Source organism: Protopterus annectens, chromosome 8.part0 (genome assembly GCF_019279795.1).
Source record: "Protopterus annectens isolate FY-2018-M chromosome 8.part0, PAN1.0, whole genome shotgun sequence".
NCBI classification, from domain to species: domain Eukaryota; kingdom Metazoa; phylum Chordata; order Ceratodontiformes; family Protopteridae; genus Protopterus; species Protopterus annectens.
In genome coordinates, this window is record NC_056741.1 from 677,493,945 (window position 1) to 677,521,799 (window position 27,855).

The following is a 27,855-nucleotide window of genomic DNA, read 5'->3' on the forward strand; positions in this document are numbered from 1 at the left end:
AGTGTGATGACAAAGTCAACATTGTCAGATGGAATGACAACAATGTGGTGACTTGTATGTCCAGCTTTGATGTTGTCAACCCTGTTGTGATAATTGAACACCATGTCAAAGGTACTGTGAGTGGTGAAAAGGCAAGGATTCCATGGCCAAGAATGATAGCTAACTATACATCAGGCATGGGTGGTGTGGATCTGCTTGATCAACTTATAGCAGCATACCATGATATGATAAAGTCAAAGAAGTGGTGGTGAAATCTTTTAGTCAATGCATTCAGCATAGCAGTAGTTGCTGGCTGGAAGCTTTACAGCAAAGTTGTGCCATCTTTAGACCATATCACACGTCTTGAATTTCGCCAGGAAGTTACCAGGGGTTTGCTGAAGGCAGTACCTCTTCAACAGCTCGATGATCCCACTGCCCCAGTACCTCATCTTGTGTTATACAATGGCACCCAACACTATCTTGAGTCAATATCACAAGGGAGGTACCTTCTGCCAGTTGAATGCATGACAGAAATGTGGAAAGTGTGACAAGAGCCTTCACATCAACTGCTTTGAACTGTACCCCACTCAGCACGTTTGAACTCTGCTAGGCTTGATGTTTTGACAGACTGCCATTTGACAATGCAAAGAATTTATTTTAGACTTTTCTTGGACATATCACATGTACTGTAAAAATAATATGAACATGACAGTTGTAAAGTACAGTTAAAACATTAACATTACAAGATGGATGTGGTTGGACTATTGTACTAACGTTAATGTACCAACATTTCTATTTGGGAACATGGGTATAATTTTTTTATGTTGGTCTATTTTACCGTGAGCTTGCATTTATTTATCTCAGGGGATGAGAAAGTGTCAGGAAATATGATATTTAATGGATTTTGCCTTTTATTAATTCACCTGGGAAATGAAAGGTTAAAGGGGTAAGACCTGTGTAGGCTAATGGTTGTGTATGATTTTATGTACTGTTATAAGTTGAATGTAGAAGAGGTGGAGGGGTAGTTGCAGCCAGTTGAGGGTATGCAAAGCTTTACAGTGATTGGGAAAGGAGGATGAATTAGAAGCAGGCCTGGCAATTTTGTTGTAGCAGCTTTCAAGTTTGTTTTTTTTTTTTATGGAGGATTGTAAATTAGTTAGAATTGGTGTTCCATAGAGTAGGGAGGGCAGAAGGTAGGTTTTGCCTAGCATAATTTTTGTGGGTGTGCTCAGAAAATTATTGTTTCTCTATAGTATGCCTTGTTTTGGTGGGTTTTCTTGATATTGTTTTGGATGTGGAGGTCAAATTTAAGATCATCATCTATTATAACTCCTAATAGTTTGGCATGGTGGACTAATTCGATTTCAGTGCCATTTGATGAAAAGATTTTTAAAAGATGCTTTGTTAGGGGTGTGAGTTTTTGGGGTAAAGAGGATGAATTTGTTTTTGGGATGTTGAGTAGGAGTTATGCCATTGCAGGCCAGGTTTCAATGGAGATGACAGCTTTTTGAGTGATTTCTTGGAGGTGAGTTAAAGTGTTTGAAAAGCAAATGAATGGCAGAATCATCTAAATACTGAATGAAGGTGCCTTCAGAAGAAGATGAATATAGTTTATTAATAAAATTATTAAACCGTAGAAGGCCAAGGAAGGATCCTTATTGGACTCCTGTGAAAGTGGGAAGATTAGTGGAGATGAATCCTTGTCATTTTACAGCTTGTTGCCTGTTGGTAAGGTAACTAGAGACCCACTGAATAGATGGAGATGCTAGACCCAGGGTGGAGAGTTCATTGAGAAGTTCAATGTGAGAGACCATGTCAAAGGCTTTTGATAGATCTTGAAATACTGCAGATGGAAGTTATTAGAGTTGCAAGACTTATTGACAGTGTTGGTAAATGATAGTAATGCAGTAGAGGTGCTGTGGTCTGGCCAAAACCCATGTTGCATATTGGTGATTAGCTTATTTTTTTAAGAGATAGTGAAGAAATTGTTGATGGATACATCTTTCAAGGATTTTAGAAAGGGGAGACAGAAAGGCTATGGGTTGGAAATTTGAAATGTCAGTGGAATTACCTCCTTTATGTAATGGGGTAATGTGTGCAGTTTTCCACAAATTAGAGACACAGGCTTGTGTTTTGATTTATTAACAAGAATGTTGATTGGATATACTATTGCATCTGCAGCTAGATTTAGGTATTCTAGGGGAAGGTTCTCAGCTGAGGAGGAACAAGGTTTTAGTTTATGTAAAAGCTTTTCTATGAGTGCTATTGAAACTAGCTGAAAGGTAAAGTGAGTGGAGTTGTCTGCATGCATGTATTGGAGGGGTCTACTTCTGTTCTTCAAAATTACACTTTATTGAAGAAGAGAAGTACAAACCTGTGAAGATTGGTAGAGATGGGTGAAGGCTGCCAACCTAGCCAGATAGAATTGAGCAGATAATTCTATAATTTGTAAATATGAATGTTGAACTTAAAACAATGTGGCAACATTGCCATCTGCTGTAAAAAAAGCTAAGTCAAGCATTTCTTGGTGGTCCTTTAAAATTAAAATTATTTCATCACTGCCTTTGATGTTTTACAAGTTGGCTCCAGTCCAGCTAGATGAAGGCTTCCTGCCTATTGTTTTAAGGCTAAAGTTAATGACCGGAATTTACACGTGGAATGTGCTTTATTGCTCTAAGTGTAAAAGAATGTAAATGCAGTTTCTGTCAGCCTGGGAACACCAGAAAAGTGTAAAAGATGATGTAATGTTTTAGCAGAACTGCAGTTTCAATTTAAACAGTGAGAACCAGAGATTATGAAACATTTTTGTCTGACTATCCAACTCACAGCACTGCCTGGTGCTCTGTGTAAGTAAGTTATTTTAGAAGTGTGTTTTCTTGTAGCAATAGCAAGGAATTAGAATGTTTAGACTAAGTATTTTTCCGTGATGTCAGAACTGTACTACTGATGTATTTTAAGCATTTTTGTGTGATCTCTGAACTCTCTTGACTAGCACTGACTGTGTAGTAGAAAGTATTATCATGTGGTTTTAATTTTTTATTATTAAATATTTTCAAACCTTTTAACTGTGGCTGGTTTGTGTAGAGACAAGTTAAGCTCTAGAGTACATTGCATATTTATAGAGTTTATTGTACAAAGCCACTCTAATAAGCCTTGACTGATTAGTCACACTTACAGATTGGATAATAATATTGCACAGTAATAATTGGACACCATTTTAAGGGCCTTTGGGTAGCTAATGATATTAGCTGGGTGGTGGCAGTAATTACTATCGTATAGTCTGGGTAAAAGGGGCACAGCTGGAGAACCTGTGCCAGCCTTCCCCAGGAGTGTCTGTGTGGTTGTATAAACTTATCTCAAAGTGTGTGTGTGTCAGCTACATGGGCAGGGACACAAAGCACTGGTTGGACAGAGAGGGTGCTGGAGATTTTAGCTTGCCCAGCTAGGCTGAGATCTGGACCCTATAGCTGTGCCAGTGGGGAGTCTTATTGGGGACTTGGAGAGCAAGGGATTGACTGTGATCTCTGTGTACTCTTAAAGGAAATGACACTTTACTGTCTATTTGTTATCCTTTCCTCATATATGAAACGCCCTCTCTGGTGATAGTGGTGAGGATTGAGGCTTCTTGATTGCTGGGCCAGGGCATGGGTGTCACAGAACCCACTTCAGTGAAAGTACATTTAAGCGAAAATGCACTTTCGTGAATAACACGGGGGTAAGGGTATATCCCCTTTTCCCCACTGTAGTGTAATCTCGGAGTTAGTATATTTAAGTAGCGGGGGTATGCAGGTAGTGTGCTTTATGTGTGGTTTTTTGCATCGCTAAAGTGTAATTTGTGAACGTGCATTTTCACTTAAATGTACTTTCACTGAACTGGATTCTCTTACTTGAAAATTGAACAAGTGAGTTTTCGATGGGTCAAAGTAGATCCATATTGGAGATGTTGCAGATAGGTAACGTTTATGAAGGAAATGTGGTAGGGTCTAAGGCAGGTGAAGTTGGCTGTGTAGAAGGGGGTGTTAGATGTGTTTGAGGTTAAGTTGGATATGCATTCTATGAAGTATGTATCAAAATAGGTAGCTGTGTGAAGGGGGGGCATGACTGGGTATGGGCTGGGATTCTTTTTTGTACCTGGGCTGATGAGAGAGGATAAGGAGGACCAGAATGTTTTAGGGTTGTTTTTATGGCTATCTTGTAGCTGAATATAATAAGACTTGTTATAACTATTAACTTGTCTTCACTTGGGTTTTTAGCTGTCTGAATAGTTACCAATTTTTGTTATTTTTATTCTTTTGCTAATTAATCTATGCTTTGTGTTTGTTTTTCATAATGAGTTTGCATTAGTTGGTGAGCCATGGGGCATGGCTGTTTTTAATTCTTTTTGTATGCTCTGGGGCTAATGTGTTAAGAATATTTAGAAATGCTGCATTGAGATATTCAAATGCATGATTTAAGGGGAGTCTTTTTAGGATGAACCAGTTAACTGCCTTCAGAAATTCAATGAGAGACTCCTTGGAGAATTTGGAGAGATTACGGGTATAAGCTGGCAGGTGATCACTTAGTGTTTCAGGGAGGGTAACTGAGGAGATAAAATTAAATGGGTTGGTAATGAGAATCCAATCCAGGACAGATAGCTAGGAATTATTTTTGACATATCTTGGTGTATTAATAAGTTGAGTGAATCCAAAGAGGCTCATGCTGTTAATTGGTAAATTTGAAGATAAAGACTACCAGTCAATGTTTACATCACCTAGGAGAATAATTTCATTTGTGATTGTATCTGGTATCCAGGATTGTATGTTTTCAAGTATTGGAATTTTCTGTTCTGGAAGGATATATAGCAGAGCAAAGTGTATGCTCTTGGCTCTATTAAGTTTTAGGAATGAAATTAGAATTTCTGCTTTTCCAGAAGTTGAGATTGTGCCTGTATACGGAGTTACTGTGAGCATATTTGGAAAGATTATAGGTATTCCACCTGCTTTTTATGGTTTCTATCAAGCCTAATAGTATTATAACCAGAGGGTAGTATTTCAGCATCTGTTATTTCAGGCTTTAGCCCTATGATGTCTGGGTTGTGTTGGCTCATCCAAGCATGAAAATATGTGACTTTGTGGCATGTGCTTCTAATGTTTAGTCTTCAAACACTAAATATTTGACTTGAGTCATGACATTTAATTTTATTGTTATGGGCTTTTTATTGCCTTTCCTGGTATTTTTTTTTACACTGCTATAGTAAAATTTGTTAAAGTGTTAATTTAGCTTCACCTTCAGCATTAAAAGGTCTGTGAGTGTGCGTGTGCATGGGGATGTCCTTCCAGCAGATTCAACACTATAGAACAGAACACACTAATGCATAAGTAAGGGAAAACAATTACATTTTTAGTTTGAGTCTTGGAGATTGCATCACTTAAATTTTAACTCAAGGTATTGTTTCTTTTGAACCTTTGCAACTGCAGGTGAAATTCAGCCATACAAGTGCTTTTGGTAATGAGATATGTTAACTTTTTCAGCAGCAGTTGTGAGACTTACTGTATGCTTGGTACACTGGGAGAGACAGAGAGAGAAATTAAATTAATTAGGATTTTTTTATAGTTGAACTAGTTAGATAAAGTACTATTTATACACTGCTGCATTAAGTAGTGCTAGGCAAACATGAGTAGTGCACTGTTTCACAGTTGCACATTTCTGCTTTATAGCCTTTAAACGGGAAAATAAACAAGCTAACAGGAGATATGTCTAGGTATGCAGGTTTGGGATTTTGAAAAACAAAAATGGAGGCTTCCACAATTTAAAAGGAGGAAAACTGAACTAACACGAGATATATGTTTGTATTCAAGTGTGGGATTACTGATATGTAGGTCTACAGATTTTAGAAGGACAGGTAGAATGCCTATCTCAGTTAGTTCCCACTCTTTGCTACACAGCATGCAGTCTGTAGATGTGGCATTTAAGCACTTTAGAATAAGCAGGTTGAGTTTGTAACATATATGGAAAAACTAGGCAATGACCAAAACTCTTTTCACAAACAGAACTCCCATATGTTATTAAGAATTGACTAGACTATCCAGTAACTGCGCTGTTCATAAAACATAAAATCAGGTGCTACAATTGATGAAATGACTCAAACCTGTTTGCTGCATAATAGCTCATTATAACTGCATAGCTATTAGAGAAGGTGAAACATAACCTTACAATAATCAATAATAGCTTTAAGCTGTCTTCAATTGGTAGCTTTAGGAATGCATATTCATTTAAAATCAAGCAAGAGCTGAAATAGTGATATAATGGTGCGTAAATCTCATCTGTACTCTTAGTGATAACCCCCGCAAAGCCAGTAATAGAATTCTTGTTGAAAATAAAAAAATGCTGGACTGAAAGAGAATGGTAGACTTGTTGTAGCATTGTGTGTGTGTGTGTGTGTGTGTGTGTGTGTGTGTGTGTGTGTGTGTGTGTGTGTGTGTGTGTGTGTGTGTGTGTGTGTGTGTGTGTGTGTGTGTGTGAGGGTGTGTGTATTTGTCTGCATCAGAAATGTTACATTAGAGGACTTAATTGAACTGGAACAGTAATTAGGCAATAATCCATGACTGCACATTAGTAAATCCCTTATATACCCACAGACAGGAGTGGATTATTTCTATTATACAATAACACTATTTTAGAAAGAAATCACTTACTTTTCTTTACTAATGCAATTAATTGTATAAGAAGGGCACTTCTTTCTTCTTTCACACTGTCTGTGCTATACTGATGCTCTGCATATGCATATAGGACTTATGTTCCCATTCTTGCTCCGTATATCAGTGCAGGAGAAGAAATGGAGAAAACAGAATCTCTCCTCGCTGTTTGTTCATTTATGTCTTTTTTAAAATGATAAAAAAATGAAATGGGCAATGCAAAAATATGAAGAAAATCAGGTATTTTTCTGTTTTAGATTTGCAGAACGTACCTGATTTTTCTCATATTTTAGTGTGCTGTCCATAGCATACATACCTCTCAACTGTACAGACTCTTGGAGTATGTCCAGATTTTTGCCTCATATTTTTGGTCTAATTCTCATAAAATTGTGTTTTTTCTGGCAAATCATTGACAAATCATGGAGGATCAAAGTCAGAACACAATGGCAGACATTTGAATTTCAGTCTTCATACCCATCAGAAAATCCATGCTAAAGCAAAGCCTGTTATTGTATCAACTTTCTAAGTTTATAAGAGTAATATTTAAAAATTATCCCTATTTTTTAGCCTTAATTCCCCAATTATGTATATATTTTCCCAGATTTCTTACTCTAAGAGGTTGAGAGCTATGACAGCATATGCCAGTAGAAAAGATTGGATGCTCAGTGGTAGTTCAGCAATCTGACATTTTCTACTGCTCATTTTATACAGGGCTTGCTGGATGGGCTGCCCAATCAGTGTGCTCATTTTTGAATGGCAATGAGCTGTTTTTGTATAATATTTACATAAGTCCTTAAGCTGATGTTTTATGGTTTCATTTCATTAACATATTCTTGATATCTGTTGATATACCATGTGTATGTCTGTGTTAATGATGCCTGCTATGACACAATGTCTTAATGTTGAATATCTTGATTGCTTTGCTTTTGTGGCATGGTTACAGTAGAACTGGTTTAAAAAACAAAGATAACTTGGCTGAATCATGCTTCAATGGTCAGTATGTTCAGTTGCAATTTAATGTACTTTCAAACTGATTTGTAATACAGTACTTTGTTTTTAAATGGTGCCTAATGAAATATTATTTCTTTGTGATATTTGTACACTGTGTTTTACATTTCTTGTACTAAATTTTAGAAATAATTGTTTATTTTGTCTTCCCTGGGGGAAAACCACATGATGGAATAGTCATGCAACACAAGTAAGCTTGCTTGCTCAAAGCAAATTATCAAAAATATGCTGTTCTGGTGTTCTGCATTCCACCAACTAGCATATTAAAAAATATCTATTTTATTTACTGAGAAAGTCCAACTTGGAACAAAGCCAATTTTCAGCAGAGGTCCCAGGAGAAATACTCTAGATGCATGTCTTTGTAACATGGGATGAAACCAGAGTACCCAGAGAAAACTCACAGAAACGCAAGAATGACATGCAGACTCCACACAGAAGGCACTCCAGCTAAGAATCAAACCGGAGAACTTCTTACTTTGTGGTGACAATGCTACCGCTGCACCATTGCGCTATCAAACATAAGGTAGTAATAGGAGTACCCTATGGGTGGACATTGATTGAGCTATCTAGTATCATTTGCCCAAAGTGCAAGCCACTGCAGATCAGAACTGTTCATAGTAAATCACTGTCAGCAAGTTGAGTCAACACTGATATCCATTTTGGAGGCAATTTCCCCCTTCCTTTATTTAATACAACTGTGGCATTGGTATATACACACACAAACACACATATATATGTGTGTATATATATATATATATATATATATATATATATATATGTATATATATATATTTATATGGGTCTACTTCGTTTCACTGAAAACACTTCGCTGAGACTCATTTCATTGAAAACTCATTTCACTGAAAATCAGCTGCCTGAGCACAATTCACTAAAAAATGCTCACCTCACTGAAAACTCATTTGACTGAAACTCATTTTGTTGAAAGGTATATGTCCTGTTCCCCACTGTAGTGTGATCCTGGATTTAGTATATATAGTAATGGGGGGTGTGGGGTGCAAGTCAAAAGTACTGACCCATAACTTTGCAATAATTAGTATTACCTCTGTATTATATCATCCTTCTAAAACAAAACTGAATACTTGGGAAGAGACTTAGAAGACAGGGAAATGCATTGCTAATTATACTGCCTAAATAAAGTGATGGGAAATAATGACAAAATAACGAACAACATTAAAGTGCTAAACAGATTATGAACAGTTATATACACTGTAATGCACTTCAAAGCTTATTTGTAATACTGTTCTTTTCCTTTTAAATTGTGCCTAATGAAGTAATAAAATGTATTATCAATAACTGATGAATATTGTAATGTATTCTTTCTATAACACTTATCAACCAGCACTGCTCACATGTTGTGCCTCCTGTGGTTATTCACCAACATTTTTCCCAAAGAGATCCCATGCAAGTGAAAATACCCTAACATTCCCTATCAGATGCATAGGCTGCAAATATTATTTGGGAACACGTTATTTTTGCAGTGCACGTAAAAATTGTTTTATACTTGTACATGAGTTCTCAAATCCCCTTATCATTTTGACTCTACTGTTAGTTCTAGAAGACTGGTTCAGTTGCTCATTATCTTTTCTATGAATAATAATTTTGCACATCTCTCGAAAGCTATTGACTCATTTTTTTTAATGTAGCCTATTGCTGGCTACTCCAGTGGCATAGACTGAGGGATAAAGCCCTGACTACTGTCCAGACTACCTGGTTTCTACTAACAACTCGGGCACCTAATGGAGCTGCATCTTGAGTGGGATGGCATTCTCTGATGGCACTCCCTAAGGCATTATCCATAGAGGGGATTTGCTCTCAGACCTAGCTGATGAATAATGGGAACTGGGGAAAGGTGGTGAATAGAGGATATAGAAACCCCCTGAATGAAGGCAAAGATGGCCAGGCCCCTCAGGGCACCCTTAGGATCCACTGGCCCCAGAAATACCAGAGTAAGTCCAGGGAGGTCGAATACTGATGATAGACCCAGTGTGGACATGGGGCAGTCGTGAGCTGGAATAGTAAAAATGATGTACAAAGGGGAACAAACAATTTTAAAATCTTGTCTCCTAGTGCTTGAACATATATATTTTTATAGCAAGAATACCATCTTGGAATGTATTCCTTCCCATGAGGTACAAAAATGTTTCCAGAATTGCTTTTCCTACATATATCTTTGATAAACAAACTCCATAAGTTAACATGTTGCATTTACCTTCTTTATGGCTTTTAACCAAGGTAGAGAGAGTATACCATTTTCTTGACATGCTCTGAACTATTCCAGCCCTGGCTAGGTCTTTTGAAGGTTAAGGTTTTTATAACTTCTGTTAGTAGGTTTGGTGGTATCCTTTCCACTTTAAAAAAATACAACTGGCTTCTGGTTTTCTACTAGAGTTGTTTTTTTGTGATGCATACCATTAACACCCTAAGCTTGGCTTTTTGTATACACATATTACATTCTAACCTGTTATGGCATCTCATATGCTTAGTCCTGCTCCTTTTATTTTGTTGTTGCTGCTTCTAGTTTCTTCATAAATCTTGCTATCAATTTTCTGGAGTTTCATTTCCAGCTGTATTTGGCTTACATTTTATACTGGGTTTAATATGACACATTTCAGACCATCCACTCAGTTCTAATATCATTGTTCGTTTCTTTTTTCTGCAAATGTACCTCACTGCTCTGCTGTGTGGAGCTACAGCAGCAACAAAAAAATAATATTTTTCTTCCAGAATATTCTGCAGTGTCTCCTACAAAGACACTAAAAAGAAACATCACTTGAGACATCTGAGATACCTCAGTGATAGCTCTTCCTACATCTAAGCAGAACCTGCATTTTGCTAACCTATTTGGCCAGCCATAGATGTTAGATAAACATACTTGTGTCTGTGTTTATGCTTGTATTTGCAACTGCAGTTAATTTTCCTTTTTGTGCAACTACAGTTTAGAGATTGTGTAACTAGAATTTCACTTTAATTGTATGATTTCTCTTTGATATGCCCAAAGATGACATTTTGCATGATGTCAGTATATGTATTGTAGTTGTCATAAAGATTGCCTGCAATACATAGGACTGATATGTGGAAAAAAATTTCACATACCAAGCACTTATGCAAATCACAAAATTCAGTTATGTGGAGCAAGTTCTGATACCATGTTTAATAATCGGAAATGCCTTCATATGGATTATGTATACAAATGGAGACAGACAGCACAACACTCTTATTTACTATAATTCATAAACAAAACATCCAATCACTAGCTGAAGCTACCTTGAAGCAGTAGTTTTCACAATCAGAGTATGGACTAATGGAATTAAAAAACTAAATTTTCAAGCAGAGCACAATACATATGATGTGTTGCTCAGTGGAACATGGCTGAATAACATCATCATCCTGACAAAACACCAACCAGTCTACTTGGCATGATGTTCATACCTGTACTACACAACAATTTGTAACACTTTTTGTGCACACCAGCACTTGGGCACACTTTCAGAACCACAATTATCACTCCCACCTACAGTAATGCTGCAAAGGAGTCACAGATCATGTATGTGCAATGAAATGACAATACATTCTGGGCAATAAGGCTAAAAATGTTAATGGATGTTCTCTGCCCATACCTGCACAACAGCAGCACTGCCAATAGCAGGCCATGACACAAAGCTGTCCCATATCAACCTGCACCACTACTGAAAAAAATAACAATTCAAATTAGCAGTATTAGGTCAATGTACAGATATTGAAGTATAAATCTCCATTTTGGTTAGCAAAGTAAACTGCCAGACCATGGTACATCAATATAATATAACATATTTCACCTTAAGCAGCAGATCAAATCACCATGATGCTCAGGTGGACATCCACCAATACCTTTATTATGAATTTAGGTCGGTACTCATAGTCGCTTGTGCAAATGCAATAGGGGTAATGAATAAACTATAATTATTTTTCCAGGAGCTGCCACAATCTACATCACCTGATCTATAACTATAATAATTTAGACAGTGTACCCATTCGGAAATAAGTGAATGTATGTGTTTTGTCTGTTACAAAATTTGAACAGAATAATAATATTTTTATTATGGAATTTAGGCTGGTATTCATAGTTGCTTGCCCAAATGTGAGAAGGGTATTCCGATAAGTATGAATGAGCATAGCAAAGGTGAGATTCTTAGAGGCCATTTACCCTGATGTGAGAGACCTTAAAAATAAAAAGTGTAGTATGCTAATGAGACAGTTTTGCAATTCACAGTCCAGCATCTCTGTTGTTAAAAGCAATGTTTCAGCTTTAATATTGGAGTTGCAATCTGTGAAATTGTTTGTCCGAGTATGCACAAGCATTTCCTTGACATACAAATTAATTGTATTCCCTAACATCCCCTTCATCAGTTTGAATTGTGTGCACAAAAGCTAAAATGGCACAAATTATTTTGGCCAGCAATCACTTCAGCAGCCTGACCATGTATGCACAAGCACTTCTGTGACACAGAAATTAATTATTTCCCGCAGCAACCCCTTCAGTAACATTTCCTACTATGCACAGGCACTAAAATGAAACATTCACCTAAGCAACCCCTTCAGTAATATGTCCTAGTATCCATATGCACTAAAATGCAACATTCACCTAAGTGACCCCTTCAGTAATATGCCCTAGTATGCACAAGCAATAAAATGCAACATTTACCCAACTGATGTCTTCATTAATATGTCCAGGTATGCACAAGCACTGAAATTAAACATTCACCCAGGTGACCCCTTTAGTAATATATCCAGGTATGTGCAAGCACTAAAACAAAACATTTCCCCAAGCAACTCCTTTAAGAAAATGTCCAGGTGTGCACAAGCATTGAAATTAAATATTCACCCAAGTGTCTCCCTTCAGTAATATGTATAGGTATTCGCAAGCAGTAAAATGAAACACTTCCCTAAGTGATACCTTCAGTAAAATGTCTAGATATCCACAAGCACTGAAATGAAACATCTACCCAAGCGACTCCTTCAGTAATATGTCCAGGTATGCACAAGCATCAGAATTAAATCTTTACTCAAGCAACCCCTTTGGTAAAAATGGCAGTTATGCAACAGCACCAACTAAGCTTCCCTGACATCTCCATATTATGAATGAGCTGTTGCTTTCTGGCATAAATTCAGAGCTATTTACACATGCAAATGAATTCATTATAGATTCATATCTATGAAGTAAATTCATAGGAATGAGTGTAAAGTTCCATCACAGCTTAGTAACCGTCCCCCTATCGCTTATGCATTAATCATGTTAAACATTTGCAATAGTGGGCATATTCACAAAAAAAATCCTCTACATTTCCATAGTCATCCTGAATGTCATGGATTTGTATAACCTGTCAGTGCTGTTCTTCATGGATCACCATGCCATGGACTATGAATACCACCCACTGTATGCCTATATTCAGAAAGAAACAAATTGTCATGTAAGGTCTATGACATAATTTATTTATAGTATTAAAGTAATTTCCAAAAGTATGGAACAAAATGAATGGGAAGTAGCAAAATAAATAAAATAGACAACACACTGTAATGAAATTATACTCCTCAATTTCTCGGAGATTTTTTTTATATATTATTACCCGAGTAACTTGGTTTATTTGGTCACATAAAATCTATACATTCATACATTTACATGCATCAGTGGGAAACATATCCTTATGGCAATGCAAATTAATGCTTTTTCTGTATCGTCATTGTCATCCAATGCCAGATTAAATAATTTCAAGTCCTAGCAAACTACTGGATACATTTGTTGCTCATTAATTTCTCTTACTACTCCCTGATTAAACCATTTTTTTGTTTCAGTTGGTTCTTCAGTTTATATTGCTCAGATTGTTTTTGCTCATTTGGGAATCCTAACCTAGTTTCAAGAATGCATCTAAAGAACCTTTGTACTGCAAGTTATTCCTAAAGGCTTAGTTTAAGAGAGGTAGTACTTTTTCATTATTTGCAAAATGAATTAAAGTAGAGCATTTGATGTGTGCATGCAGTACAGTGGCATTATATTCTAGATCGTAACTCAAATTATATTTAAAAAGATGACTAAATTCTTATAAGTTCATGATTCCAACAAAGGTCAGAATGGAATTAATCTGTTTAGGTAACTATTTATATATTTACTGAAGCACGTAGAATAGGAAAGATCTTGAAAGACTCTAATTTCCAAGTTGTAGAGATTCTATACTCCTCTGTGTTTATATTTTTTTACAATATAATCTTCTATGCTCTTTTGCTTGTTAACTTCTACTAGGCAATACCTGCTCAGTTTTAGGTAAATTCTGTTTGCTTCTTACTATCTACTTATCATGATAAGGGCCTGTTTTAATAATTTGGTGTTTGTGTTATGCCTATGATATCCACCCAATAAATGGAAAGGATCCTAAGTTTTAACCTAAAACCGGAGACATATTCCTTTCTGAGTAAGCAAACTATTCTTTATTGTCTAGCCAAGATGTATTATTTACAATAGCCCTAAGAAATAAATGAAAATCAGTATTTATCTGGGTTATCTCTGAAGTACTAGTTACATTATGGACACGAAACTGCCTAAGCTGATTGCCCTTCTGTTCACTACAGTGTTCACTAAACTATAATTGTTTTTCCAGGGGTTGCCACAATCTACATCACCCGATCTTAACTATAATAATTTAAACTGCATACTAACTCAGAAATGAGTGAATACATGTGTTTTGTCTGTTATTAAATGTGAATGGAACACATCTATTGATTTCTACTTCAGAGGTGTGGGGCTGAAGTATCTACACTGGAGAATGTAGAGGGACACAGCTCCTCTGAAAAAAACAATGACTAATGATGCAGTGTTACGTCAATGGGAGGATGACAAGTACATGCACAGTAAAGTACAATTTCCATTAAGAGCACACAGAGATCACAGTCAGTCTGGAGCTGTTTTTGCCTCTTTCTCCAGATCTCCATTAAGATTCCCCACTGGTACAGCTATAGGTTGAGATCTCAGCTGAGAGGTCAAGCAAGCCCTCCAGCACCCTCTCTGTCCAAGTGCTTAGTGTCCCTGCCCAAGTAGCTCACACACACACACACACGCACCCACACTTTGAGATTTGATTTATATACAAATACACAGACACTCCTGGGGAAGGCTGGTACAAGTTTACTAGCTATGCCCCCTTCTGCCCAGACTATAAGGAAGTTATCACTGCCACCAACCCCTACTTATCAGCTATTCTAAGGCCCTTACAAAGGGTGCCCAATCCTACTGTGTAATGTTACTATTTAATCCAAATGGTAGTCTTGACCAAGAGCAAGTCTATTTAGTAGTGGGCTGTACAGTGTCACCAAATACATATGCAAATACTCTAAGAGCTTAAATATGTCTCACAAATATCAGCTGCAAAGATAGGTTTAAATATATTTAATAATAAATAATAAAAGAGCAAGAGAATTCTCAGTACACAAACACAGTTGCGTCAGAGTTCAGAATCACGGGAAATATTTTAAAACAACATTGCAGGGCAGTCTACAATAAATACAGAAAACATCTAAACTAATGTTTACTATATTCCTATCTATATCTAAAAGATACTATGCCCTAAATAACTTACTTACAGAGCAAGGCAAATGCAGATAAGTGGATGTTCTTCCTAGGTCAAAGACACAACTCTGAGAGAGTCATTTGAGACATTACTGCTGGGTTAGCCTGGATGACATCACTTTTTGTCACCTTACTTCAGTTCCCATGCTAAACCAGAAATGAATAGCATTTTAACATCTCTGTGTGAGAAATACATATCTCTCAGAAGTTTGCAGAACTTGGAAGTTGTAAAGCAATAAAACACTTTTACATTTGAAGCTTAGTAATTATTTCTGTTTCAAGACAATACAAAAACTTCTGGCTCTAGACATCATATCTCCTTGTTACATTAACTAACTTTTATAGCACACCGTAAATCATTTAATTTCAACTTATTTTCTTGAAATGCTTTAAGATAATCGTATATGTTCCAGCAGGGTATCTTGTGGTTACATTCTTGTTCTGTATAAATCATATCAATATTCACAAATGACATAGAATTAGTTATAAAATTCCAGATAGCTGGGCTGGCAGCATCACACAATGAAGCAGTGTTTTCTAAATAAAGGTACATATTCACAACACTTGGTTCATAATTTTCCTCTCCAGATTCTTATTAGTTGCGGACTGCATAATGTCTTAAGCTGTTTGGTGTGCACGTTTCATTTAATCCTTGGGCCCACATGATAATACTCACCATAAATAGATCCAATGTGGCTGTACCTTGGTGATATGGTAAAACAGTTCAATGTAGCAACCCCATACACAATTGATGGAATTTTCAACCAAATAATTAAGCAAAATGGCTGTAAGTTGAACTGACTACATATCTGAAGGAGTTTAGACTTCATAACTTTTATGATTAGGTAACCCCTAATTGTTTAGCTCTTTTAGAGTGAACCCTCATCCTTAGTAGTTAAAATCTTGTGTTGGAATACATATATGCAAAAGTGCAAACAAAAGGGCAATCTTTTTACCCATGTATCCTATAGATTAGGCCAGGCAGCATATGGAAACATCAAACACAGTGTCAAAGAGGCTGAACCAAACTTAGCACAGAATTATATCTTATAAGTAAACCATCCCATAACCCTTACTATGAGGATACAGTTCCCACATCGGACTCCACTTATGAAACTTCTAACTTCTGACCCATCTGCTATAACCCAATACCCCTCCTCTCCTTCCCTAGTGCCTAGCTATAGCCACTCATCTGTTTTCCTTCTCCGTTCCCTTCCCTCTTTTTCTTTTCATGGTATTTTTCATGATGTGGTTGATATGGTACTTGAGATAGGGTTTTTGTTACATCATAGACAACCAATGTTTGTTAATATTTTAATAGAATGAAGAAAGTGATTGTGGTTCAAAGGATAGAGAAGAATGTTGGTCTGAAGCATGTCTTGTTTTACAAATTCTTTCTTTAACATATTTCACTGGCCTTTAGGAAATATTATAGAATATAATACAATTTTTTTGAAAGTCTAGCATAAAGGGTTACTGGAGAGTATTACTGTTCTATTTGTCATAGCAGTCTTTTTTTTTTCATTCCATAATATAATACTTCATAATGTATCTTTAACAGATTTGTATTAATGCATGTTGCAGTATTGATCTGAAAGCCAAAAGGCAGTGTCATGGCAATATTATTTGCTAATGCAAAATTATTGTGTTGTATATATGCTTTTGATGATATAGGAGTTTTGTATAGTGTAAGATTGTTATTTTAATAGTTTTTGTTTGTTTTAGATTGCCATTCCCTAGGATGCATATTTGGATTTTTGTGTTTTTAATAAATAAACTCAATGTAGCAACCAATAGCTTCATACCTTTCCTATCCTAATGCCAGCTGTCATTTTATTCTAATAATCCACCCACAGTCTTACTCTTAAATGCACTACTTTTTCTGTCTGCAGTCCTAAACCATTCCTAGATTGCTCCTGATTGGGACCATATTCTCTTCAATTGATCTTTCACTGTTCTTCCTTGCTTTATTAATTTTTATATGATGAAGGTTCTGACCTCTACTATGATTATTTCCTTAATCATCAAATGTCTCTGTGCTAGTGTGCCCACATGCTTCTAGGTTTAACTTACATTCCTCACTGCAGGAAAAGCTGTTATTAACAATATTTTGCAGCAATGGAGATAAAATATTATTATTCACTAAAATCTGAAATGCTTGTAAACTGCAAGTCCTCTTAGAGTGTATTATACCTACTACATTTTATTCAGAGTATTCTCCCACTCAACCTTTCCTTACGTAGAATACCTCTTAATCAACCATTTTCATATCTCTACTTAAACCATAAACATTGCATTTCAACTTACATGTCTAAGTCTAATCACCAAGGCCTTTGACACCACCCCCCATGCTGGAATCATAGAAAAACTTACCAAGCTGGGCATTAATCCCTATGTCATGCGATGTGTTGCCAGCTGGCTTACTGACAGAACCCACAGTGTAAAAGTAGATGACTCCAAATCCAGCTCCAGACAAGTGACAAGTGGAGTGCCTCAGGTTTCAGTCCTGGGACTGCTCTTGTTTGCCATGTACTTCTCTGAAGTACAGGCCAACACCTAGGGACTCTGGCTAACAAAGTTTGCAGATGACTGCAAACTGGGAACCATTATTGAATCCCCAAAAGAAAGAGATGCTTGGTGCCAGAGCCTTGGGCTCAAGTTCAGTGCCAAGAAATGTATAGTTATCCCCTTTGGGAAAAAACATGTACCCGTGAATTACCACATAGGTGGCAGTACACTAAACACTGAAAGTGTGATAAGAGACTTGGGGACACAGGTGGACAGTGGTCTCACCTTCGATAATCACATTGCCAGAACAGTCAGGAAATCCTTCTATGTGGCACACCTCAGCACTAAGGGCATTTCATCCAGAAAAAAGGAGGTCATTATCCCACTGTACTAATCCCTCATTAAACCCATTATAGAATACAGCACCCCATTTGCTATGTACCACTCAAGACATCTGCAATAACTGGAAAGGTGCAGAAATACCTCACTAAAAGAATCACAAGCCTAAAGCAGATGCCCTATGCTTACGATCTATAAAAACTCCAGCTATACTCTCTCACATATCCTCTACTCAGAGGCGATCTCTGCTTAACATACAAGGCCATGTCAAACCCAGAGCTGTTGGACATGCTACACTTAAAGAAATTCCAATCCCTCAGAGTCACATGCTCCAGGGATCTAAACCTTGTTATCACAATGAACAAAACATGCTGGAGGGATAGGTTCCTGACCCAGAGACTCCCCAGACTCTGGAACAGACAGACTGCCCATACATGTCAAGCAGAGCACCTCTTTGGCCCTCTTCAAAAGAAACCTTGAGCACTGGATGGGCGATAGGAAATTCACCCCGGGATCACGTCATTTGCCCTGCTAGGCAGAAGTCCAGGGAAGGAAATATTGTGGGAAGAAATAGCCAGGGAATTGTGCTGGCTAGGCTTGTATAGGCCCTAGGGCTGATAGCCTAGTACCAACCTATGAACCTTTGAACCATCAACACAACTCTTGACTATACTAACCTTTATAAACAGATCCTCAACTCACTAGAATAACCTACCTGCTATATTGTTTCTAAACAAAACATCAACTGCTTGTATTACAGGTATGATATGCTACTACCTTATCCTTTAGCTATATACTACACTTTAACTCTGCTATTGGTGCTAATAGCTTATCAGCTGCCACAAATCTGTCCACTCACTGCAAAGGGTACTATTACTTAGCCCCAAACACTTGTCAGCTGTACTCACCAGAGTTATGCTTGACATCTATACCAGACCTGCTCTTCCCTGTACAACTCCTCCAATAAACTTTTAGAAATCAAATTTTGCTAAAATAAAAGACCGCTATAATGAAACTTGAGCTAGAATCCGAAAGTATCTGTTAGATTCAAACAAACATCTACAGAGCACCAAGCAATAACAATATGTGTTGACATACACCTAGACTCCAGACCTTCGACTACAAATAGCAGTCAAAACCCCATCCATTCAAACTCAACCAGCAACACATCCAAATAATCATCCAACTTATATATCCAGTGCTTCTATAAAACACAACAAAATCCCTATCAAAGCAGCTCACTGGAGCCTTAAGATATAAAACACAAATGCACACAGCATCTGCAAAAAAAATTAGAGAACTTCATACCTGGATTCAAACCGACAACCACCACTTAAGATTAAGAAAATGTGTAGAAAGTTCTATTCTGTTTTTGGTGTGATAGATAATTCTGTTTTATGCTCATCATTAGTAAGAACTTAATGAAACAGGAGTAAAATCCTCTGTCAAAGATGAAGAAATACTTCCAGCATGATTTATCATAATAAAGAATTACTGAACCACTACACATGCTAGACGAGGCACCATCATGTTCCTTAACACTTCAGAAATAGCAATACACCCAAATAAACACCACTGATTTCACAATTGAAAACTAACATTAAGCCATTTTAAATGGAGCCTGACATAAGACAGTATATGTATAATAGGTGTATACATACCTCCAAATGGAAACAATATTAGTACCACTGCAAATATACCTGTCTGGATAACTAGCTATCTAAAGCTATATAAAGCAGGAAACCCTTCTTCTCAGTTACCTCAACATAAACTGGTCTGTTCAAGACACTAGCACCTTCCACTTAAACATCAATCTATTTGGAATAACTCATGTAATTAAATATACAGCAAGATATGATAACAACTAGCAAAGCTAGCACCCTGGATTACATGCTATCCACTAACACTGAAGAAATAAAAGGTGCTAGAATATGCCCTCATACATTTAGCACCCACAATCAAACTTGTGTAATCAGAAATTTCATAAAAATCACCAAAGCCCAGTGCATAAACTCTGTAAGATACCTTATCAACTTCAACAAAAACACTTACATTGAAACTGAACTATTGCAATTGGACTCCACTAAAAATATTCACACTAGCTGATGATGTTTCATAGTTTAATACCACTTTTCTGCAAATGTTAAACCAACATTGTGTATGTATGTATATATAAAACACACACACACACACACACACACACACACACACACATATATATATATATATATATATATATATATATATATATATATATATATATATATATATCTATGGCAAACTCTTAAGACAAAATTAGAATACTGTAGTTAATATTGATTTTTATCCTATAAAAAAGATGATCAAGTCTTAAAGAAAATACAATACTTATTGCGCATATTGCATTTTCATTGGCATGATATTCCAGTTCAAGCTTGGATATCATCATGTGCTAAAGATTTAAATGGTTGTGATAGAAAAGCACAGTATGTGTTTTTTTAGAATAAAATAATAATTTAGACTTTATACTTTCGATTGTTATTTAGTTAATAAATATAGTCCAGATACATTCCTTCTAATATGAATTCTTTATATTTGTTGCCATTATTAGATGGTTATCATATCATGCAAGCATTTGTTAACATAAATGCATGCTTATTGTAATTCATTCTTATAAATAAAATAAATAAAAAATAGTAGTTTCACTATGCCTGTCCTGAGACAAAAAATTCCAGAATCAAGTAAAAGGTTTTCTTTTAAGACTAAAAAAAGGTGTAGAAAGTTATATTCTGTTTTTGTTGTGATAGATAATTCTGTTTTATGCTCATCTTTTTAAAATTCTTGCAGAAATTATTACCTTTACAACAACAATAACTTATGACAATCCATTGGATTCAGTAAACTTCTGTGCGGGAATATCTTTTTCCTGAATGGAAGCGACCGTTTAGGAGTGGCACAGCAGCACACCATGGATAGTAATGATGGTGCACTGCCTGAACTCCTAAATGGACATGGTGCGTGGATGTGTGCAGGGGGTGTGTCTGAGAGCAGAGCTCTCACAATATACATGCCCCTGCAGTCAAGAATTGCAGTTTAGCTATTACAATGAGCGAGGCCGCTCATAGGGGTTTGCATACCCCCAGCAACACCCTCCCAAGTTTATAAGAGCAATATTTAAAATATAATAATATAAACTATTTATTTTTTTATCAAACAGATTAAATTTAAACATAGGTGCGTGGGTTTGCCCATTGCTTAGCTACATATACTGTAGCTTAAATGGCACAAGAAGATAAATATCAAGATACATGCAAATGAATCAGTACTGCAATTGTGTAGTGGTCAGAGCATTCACCTTACAAGCAGTTATTCCTGGTTTGAGTCTCCCTCCAGTACATTCCATTTTCCATGTCAAATCACTTTATGAACAATATGTTTTGTTGTATAACCTACTAAATAACATGTATTTGTGAACTGGAGTCCTGCATTAAATGCAGATGTGAGGTGTCATTGTAATAATGTTGTAAAATCCACAGATAAATACAAGTGCCCCATGCAGTATATGTACACATGAATCAGGGATACAAATCGAAGGTATACTGTGTAATGAATGATAAATCCATACAGTGTCCAAATCCACCACCTTCCCAAGAACCATGTTGCATTTCTGTGTAAATTAGTGCGGGGGTAAGTGGAAGTAAGCACTATTAAGCAGTAGTAAGTGGGAGTAAACATATTTAAGCAGTAGTAAGTAGGTTTAAGCCGATTTGTGCGGGTGAGAACAATGTGCACACAGGTTAAGCAATACTGAAGCTAACTCTCTGTAAACATATTTAACTGGAAGTTAGCATTGCTTACTGTAACGCAAACCCACTTGCAATTGCTTAAAAGTGCCTTAATCACTCTGTATCCAACAGCCGCTGTTCTGCTCAGCAACAAAATAAACAGCCCTTGCAGGTCTTGAACCCAAGACCCTGTGCACTATAGTCACAGTTGTTAACAGCAGTACATAAGATTGAGGTATCACCAAACAGATCCTCACTATATGAAAATCAAACTTAACATGTGAAAGTAATCTATATACAGTTTCTGTTGTATAACCTACTACATAACTTAAATATGTAAATTGGAATAGTGATTTAAGTCCAGATGTGAGGTGTCATTGTAATAAAGTGTTGAAATCCCCTAATAAACACAAGGACCCCCATACAGTGTACGTACACATGAATCATGGATATCAAACACATATATAACATGTAATGAATAACAAATCAATGCCAAACATCAAATAGTATGCAAATTAAAAATTAAGCAACACTAATTATTGCACAGCTCTGCTTACTAGGTGTAAGCAATGTGTAGGCCAGCTAAATCAGTTTGCCCATTGGTATAACCTTTCAAGCAACCAACCTTAGGTAAGCAGGTTTGCCCATAGTTTAGCATTTTCAAAACCATCCAATCATGGCAAAGTGTGGGAAATCAGCCCTATTTAAACCCAACAGGTTGGAATACATCTCATAACTGATTGCAGCTTCCTCCTGTAGGTACTATGACTGGTGTGGGAGAAGGAGTGTGCTTCTGGGTGTAGTGCTGGGGCATCCAGAAGTCCAAAGTCATGGCAGGACTCCTTGTTAAAGACCATGACCAGAGACTGCTGCAGGGCCAGTACCAGGGTTCCCAATATAAAGCGGAAGCCCGGTACCATCTCGCCCATGACCTCACCAGTGCCACAGGCATACCTTGAACTGGTGAGCAGGTCAGGCATCACTATGCTGACCCCAAGCAGAGAAAGAGGGAGCTCTTGGATCAGCAAGAGGATAGGCAGATGGGCGATGTCCCAGCCATGTGTAAGTATCACTCTACTACCTGTTTAATAATTTCCAGCTCATCTATATTATGGATAAGTATGGCTAAATATTCCTCTTATGTCTTTGACAGCAGTAGATGAGCGAGCTGTGAACCAGGAAGCCCATGCCTGTACAGCTTGCGTCATGAGGCAGGTTAGTAATACTCTTCCATGTACTGTCATAAGAAATAAATCTAAAAGTAGTAGAAAGTTAATTGCCAGTATAAAACCCGTATTGTGTATGGTATGTAGTGAATACACCAGACAATATGGCAGGAAGAGTCTCATATAGGTTGTTTGTAAATAAAAGGTTAACAGCTTGACAGTAAAGGTCTAACTGCTGGACTGCTTGTGTTTACTCTGGTATCATATGGTAATGTAGTGTTGCAATCTCTTAATAGTACTGTTGTGTTAAGCACTGTTACCCACACTGTGCTACATAAATAAAATGTGTAGGAATGTCTGTATACAACTGTTGTAATCACAAGAGGTCATATTGTACAACTGAGAGAGACTTAGAAAGAAAACAGTGAAAAGACAGACAACATAATCCAAATAGCACACTCAGCTGAGATGTGAAGTGTTGTATTTTTAGCACCCACAGCCATGGTTCGAATCCTTGGAATGGTAGTAAGCTGTATGCAGAATCATACCCCACAATTGTCCAGATTTAGTCCAGAATGTCCAGTTAATTGGCCCATATCTGCTGCCTGTCACCCTGTCCCCCTGGCAAATCAGTGGGATGATCCCAGAAGACTTAGGCAGCAAATAATGACATACAACTGATTGTCAGACATCATAACTGATAGAAATATATCTATAAGAACAAACCTGTCACTCTCGCAACTCACCAAAATGTTATGAGAGTGATAAGCAAAGTATGTCCCATCTCCACCCTCATGCTGTGAAGCTATGACCAGAGAGTGTGCAGTAACAGAGTGAGACATATGTGCATAATAATAATGTGGAATCTGGTAATATGTGTGGCAACATTCAGGTAGTGCTAACAAACATTCCCCCCACAGGTATGTCAGATATGAAAACTGTGCCTAGAGATAAAACATTGAAATCCTGGACTGGTACTGTTTACGCTTGTATTGTATAGCATTGTCAGTGTTTCAATTTCTCTGAATAATAAGGTATTACTCATCACTGTCATCCACACTGTGTTACATAATTAAACTGTCTAGGAAACCCTGTATAAGAGTATTATAATTACAAGGTCAGATTGTAAAACCATGGGAGACTTATAGACAGAAATCAGAGAAGAGATACACAGCAATATCTATATAGCACACTCAACTGTGATGTACACTGTTTTATTTTTAGCAGACACACACATGGTTCGAAACCTGGAAGTGGTAGTAAGCTGTATGCAGAATCATACCCCTCAACTATACAGAATTATCAAGAATGTCCAGATAATTGGCCCATATCTGCTGGCTGTTGCCCTGTCTCCCTGGCATATCAACATGCTAATCTCTTGACATGTAGACAGCATTTAATGCCATATAACTGACTGTCAGGCCTGTAAATATTTGGAAAATGTCTATGAAAACAAACCTGTCATTGTACAAATCACCAAAAGTTTATGAAGGCAATAGTCAAAATATGTCCCAATTTCACCTGCATGTTGTCAAGACATGCCCAGAGTGTGTGCAATAAGAAATGGACAGGTATGTGCATAACATCAAGCTGGAATCTAGGAATATGCGCAGAAACAGTCAGGTAGTGTTAACAAACAATACCTCCACAGGTATACCAGGTAAGAGGTATATACTGCAGGTAAAACTCAGTTCATGTATATAGTTGTCTACATCCATACCACTGTCAAAACCAAGGCCATAGGGTATTGTAAGGTACAGATCACAGCACTGACTAGGTAGGTAATGAGAACTACAGGGATATACAAGTTGTTAATTGACATCTCTCTCTCCCACCATATCTGCAACAATAAACTAAATACACAACTCAATTGGTATGTGCACTATTAGATCTACTGTTGGGACATATGTCCTATTGTTTGATAAATATTTAAATGTGTTACTACACATGTGCCATGTTGAAATACTCCCACATTGGTGGCATGCTGACATCAATGTACCTGCATGCTGTTGTAATGGCCACTGTTTTTCCATATATGTATGTGTTCTGTTTGCTATGCAACTGTTCCATATCTGGTGTTTTGGATTAATGGGAATATCTATGCATGCTGTTATACCTAATCCTGGAATGTGTTGACTATTACTGACCCACATATGTTGTAAAATTGAAACACCATAGCACGTTTGGGAAGGCCGGTTCCAGCGGACCCACCTCTTCCACCTCATCTGGCCATGGCACCGGGCACCAGCATATCTGGGGCCCACCCCAGAACCTCCTCATCTGCTGGTCTTGCACCACCTTTGGGTGGAACCACCTCAGGGGTTGGGCCCCCCCGGGAGCGGGCGTGAACAGGATACTGTCACCCGTCGCCAGGTCCGGGGTCTGGTGTGTAGCGAGCTCCACAAGGAGTTTGAAGATCTGTTATACCAGCTTGAGAGCTGCATGGCACAACTAGAGGATCAGCCTGTCCCTCCTACTTAGCCCCCAGTACAGCCACCTTTGGGGGAGTGAAGGTGCAATGGTGACTGCTCATGGGTGGTTACCTCAGTTCCACTGTTTCCAATAGGGGGCTCATGGGCTTCCGACTTCCAAACACCTCTCCCCATCCAAGGTGTTTACCCCCTACATGTCATATACCACCCCTGTATGCTGTCTTGTCTGTCTTGTCTGTTATCCTACCCAACCTACCTCCCCAAATATACCTACTATCCCTTCCCAACATCCCACTCTCACCTTAAAACAAACAAAAAAAAGGCAATCTGTTCCCAAAAAAAAATCTCGCCCATACATACCTGTCCATTTTGCACATGGGACCACTGGACACATGTAATTTGGTTTAATTGGCTTCACAACATATTATTGTTGTCCTCACCTCTCTCTCAGGGGTATGAGTGTCCAAATCTACCTCCAAATCAGTGTATATGCACAGCTGTTGTAGAAGAAATGGGCAGCTATGGACCTTCCCTACACCCGTCCTGTACATCTCTAGCTATTTTCTCTACTGTCTTTCCCTCTTTGTGCCCCTTTTTCACCACTTTCCTATCAACCTTTTTCATTTCTTTTAAAGAAATTAGCACGGGGTAAGTGGAAGTAAGCACTTTTAAGCAGTAGTAAGCAACACAACATGGCCACAAGATGTTAACAGTAATCCGTCCCACCTGTTTGATGTCAGGATGGTATCAATAATATATCATGAAGTACACTCTTGCTACCATAGGGAATTTACAACGTGGAAGCAATAAACATTCCAAAGGTACATATACATGCACACATATATGCAGATACACACATTTATATATATATATATATATATATATATATATATATATATATATATATATATATATGTATATATATACACACACACACACACACACACACACACATATATATATATATATATATATATATATAGATATGTAACTACACATACACACTTATAGATATGTATAGGAAGATACATGTTTAGAAGGTGTGCAGCATATTGAACAGCCAGTATTCCTACAGTTGCCACCTTTTCAAATGGACAGTGTATGATTCACTCATACAAAAGACAATTGTTGCCTGAAACATATACTCACAGAGAAGTCAAAGGATATGGCACCACACACATTTCATACATAAGAAATGTTTATCTGTGTACTATTACAGTTGTATATGCCATGTCATATAGCTGTTAAGACTTTGAAATACATGCTAACTGAGTAATGCAACTCTCAAGCAGATCATTTTATACAGTAATCCGAAAGCATAACATATGTTGCTGTCCAGGCCAAGGCCTTCAAGTAGTACAACAGTAAAGAAAGACTGGGCCAGAGGATAACAATCAGTCAACAGTAAGTAATGCAGATGTATTGTTCAGCAGCCTATAATTAAACTCTGTACTCAACCCCTAGGGGGAAAAGACTTAAGCTGACACAATGGCATGTATCTGTTACATATCAATGCTTAACTGAAAACATCACAATCACACTGACAAACAGAACAGTCTGTATGACAGTAAGCACTAGGCCAACAATGTTCACAAGGTGAAATGTATAGTAATGTACAGCCATATACCTTAAGGTGGCTTACTACCAATATCCCTCACATGTTGTAACAGCCTAGGTTATATATGGTGCATACCCCTCCCCCATAGACTGACTTACAGTGGTATATAACACTGTTACATACACTAACCTCTGGACTGCCAAAGGGCACATATGTTTTGTGCAGCTGAAGCCCACATATATATGGACCCTACCCCACAATATGTATGGGGGGCCACATCAGCACTGGAATGATGACAGGAATGGCAGCACAACATAATCACAGGCCGCTACATAACAACCCCTTACTGCATGTGATATGGACAAAGCCTGGTATATAGGTGAAGGACAGAGGCTGGAACACAGGCCCATATGTGAACTAGTGTTATTATACACTGAGAAAGTTGCTGGTGTTACAGGATAGTCTGCAACATATCCGTAGTCTGGAATATGAAGTCAAAAACACAAATGGATGTAGCCATGTACTGATAGAACTCAACACACACAATGCCAGTGATATATCTAACAAAAGACCTATATGGTGGACAGACAAAACATAACAGGCACACCTCTGGCCATCATGTGGATAGGCCCACAATTGAGAGCTATGCAGACAGACTGCATTCCATGTTAAACTAGTGTGTGCACACAAACCCTGTAACACTGGTGCTATACAATGCATATAACAACACCACTCACACTGTCTGTAGGTATGGAACCTTATATAAATATGTAGCTGGCCTGAATCTGCAAGTCCTCTTGTAAGAGGTGTTG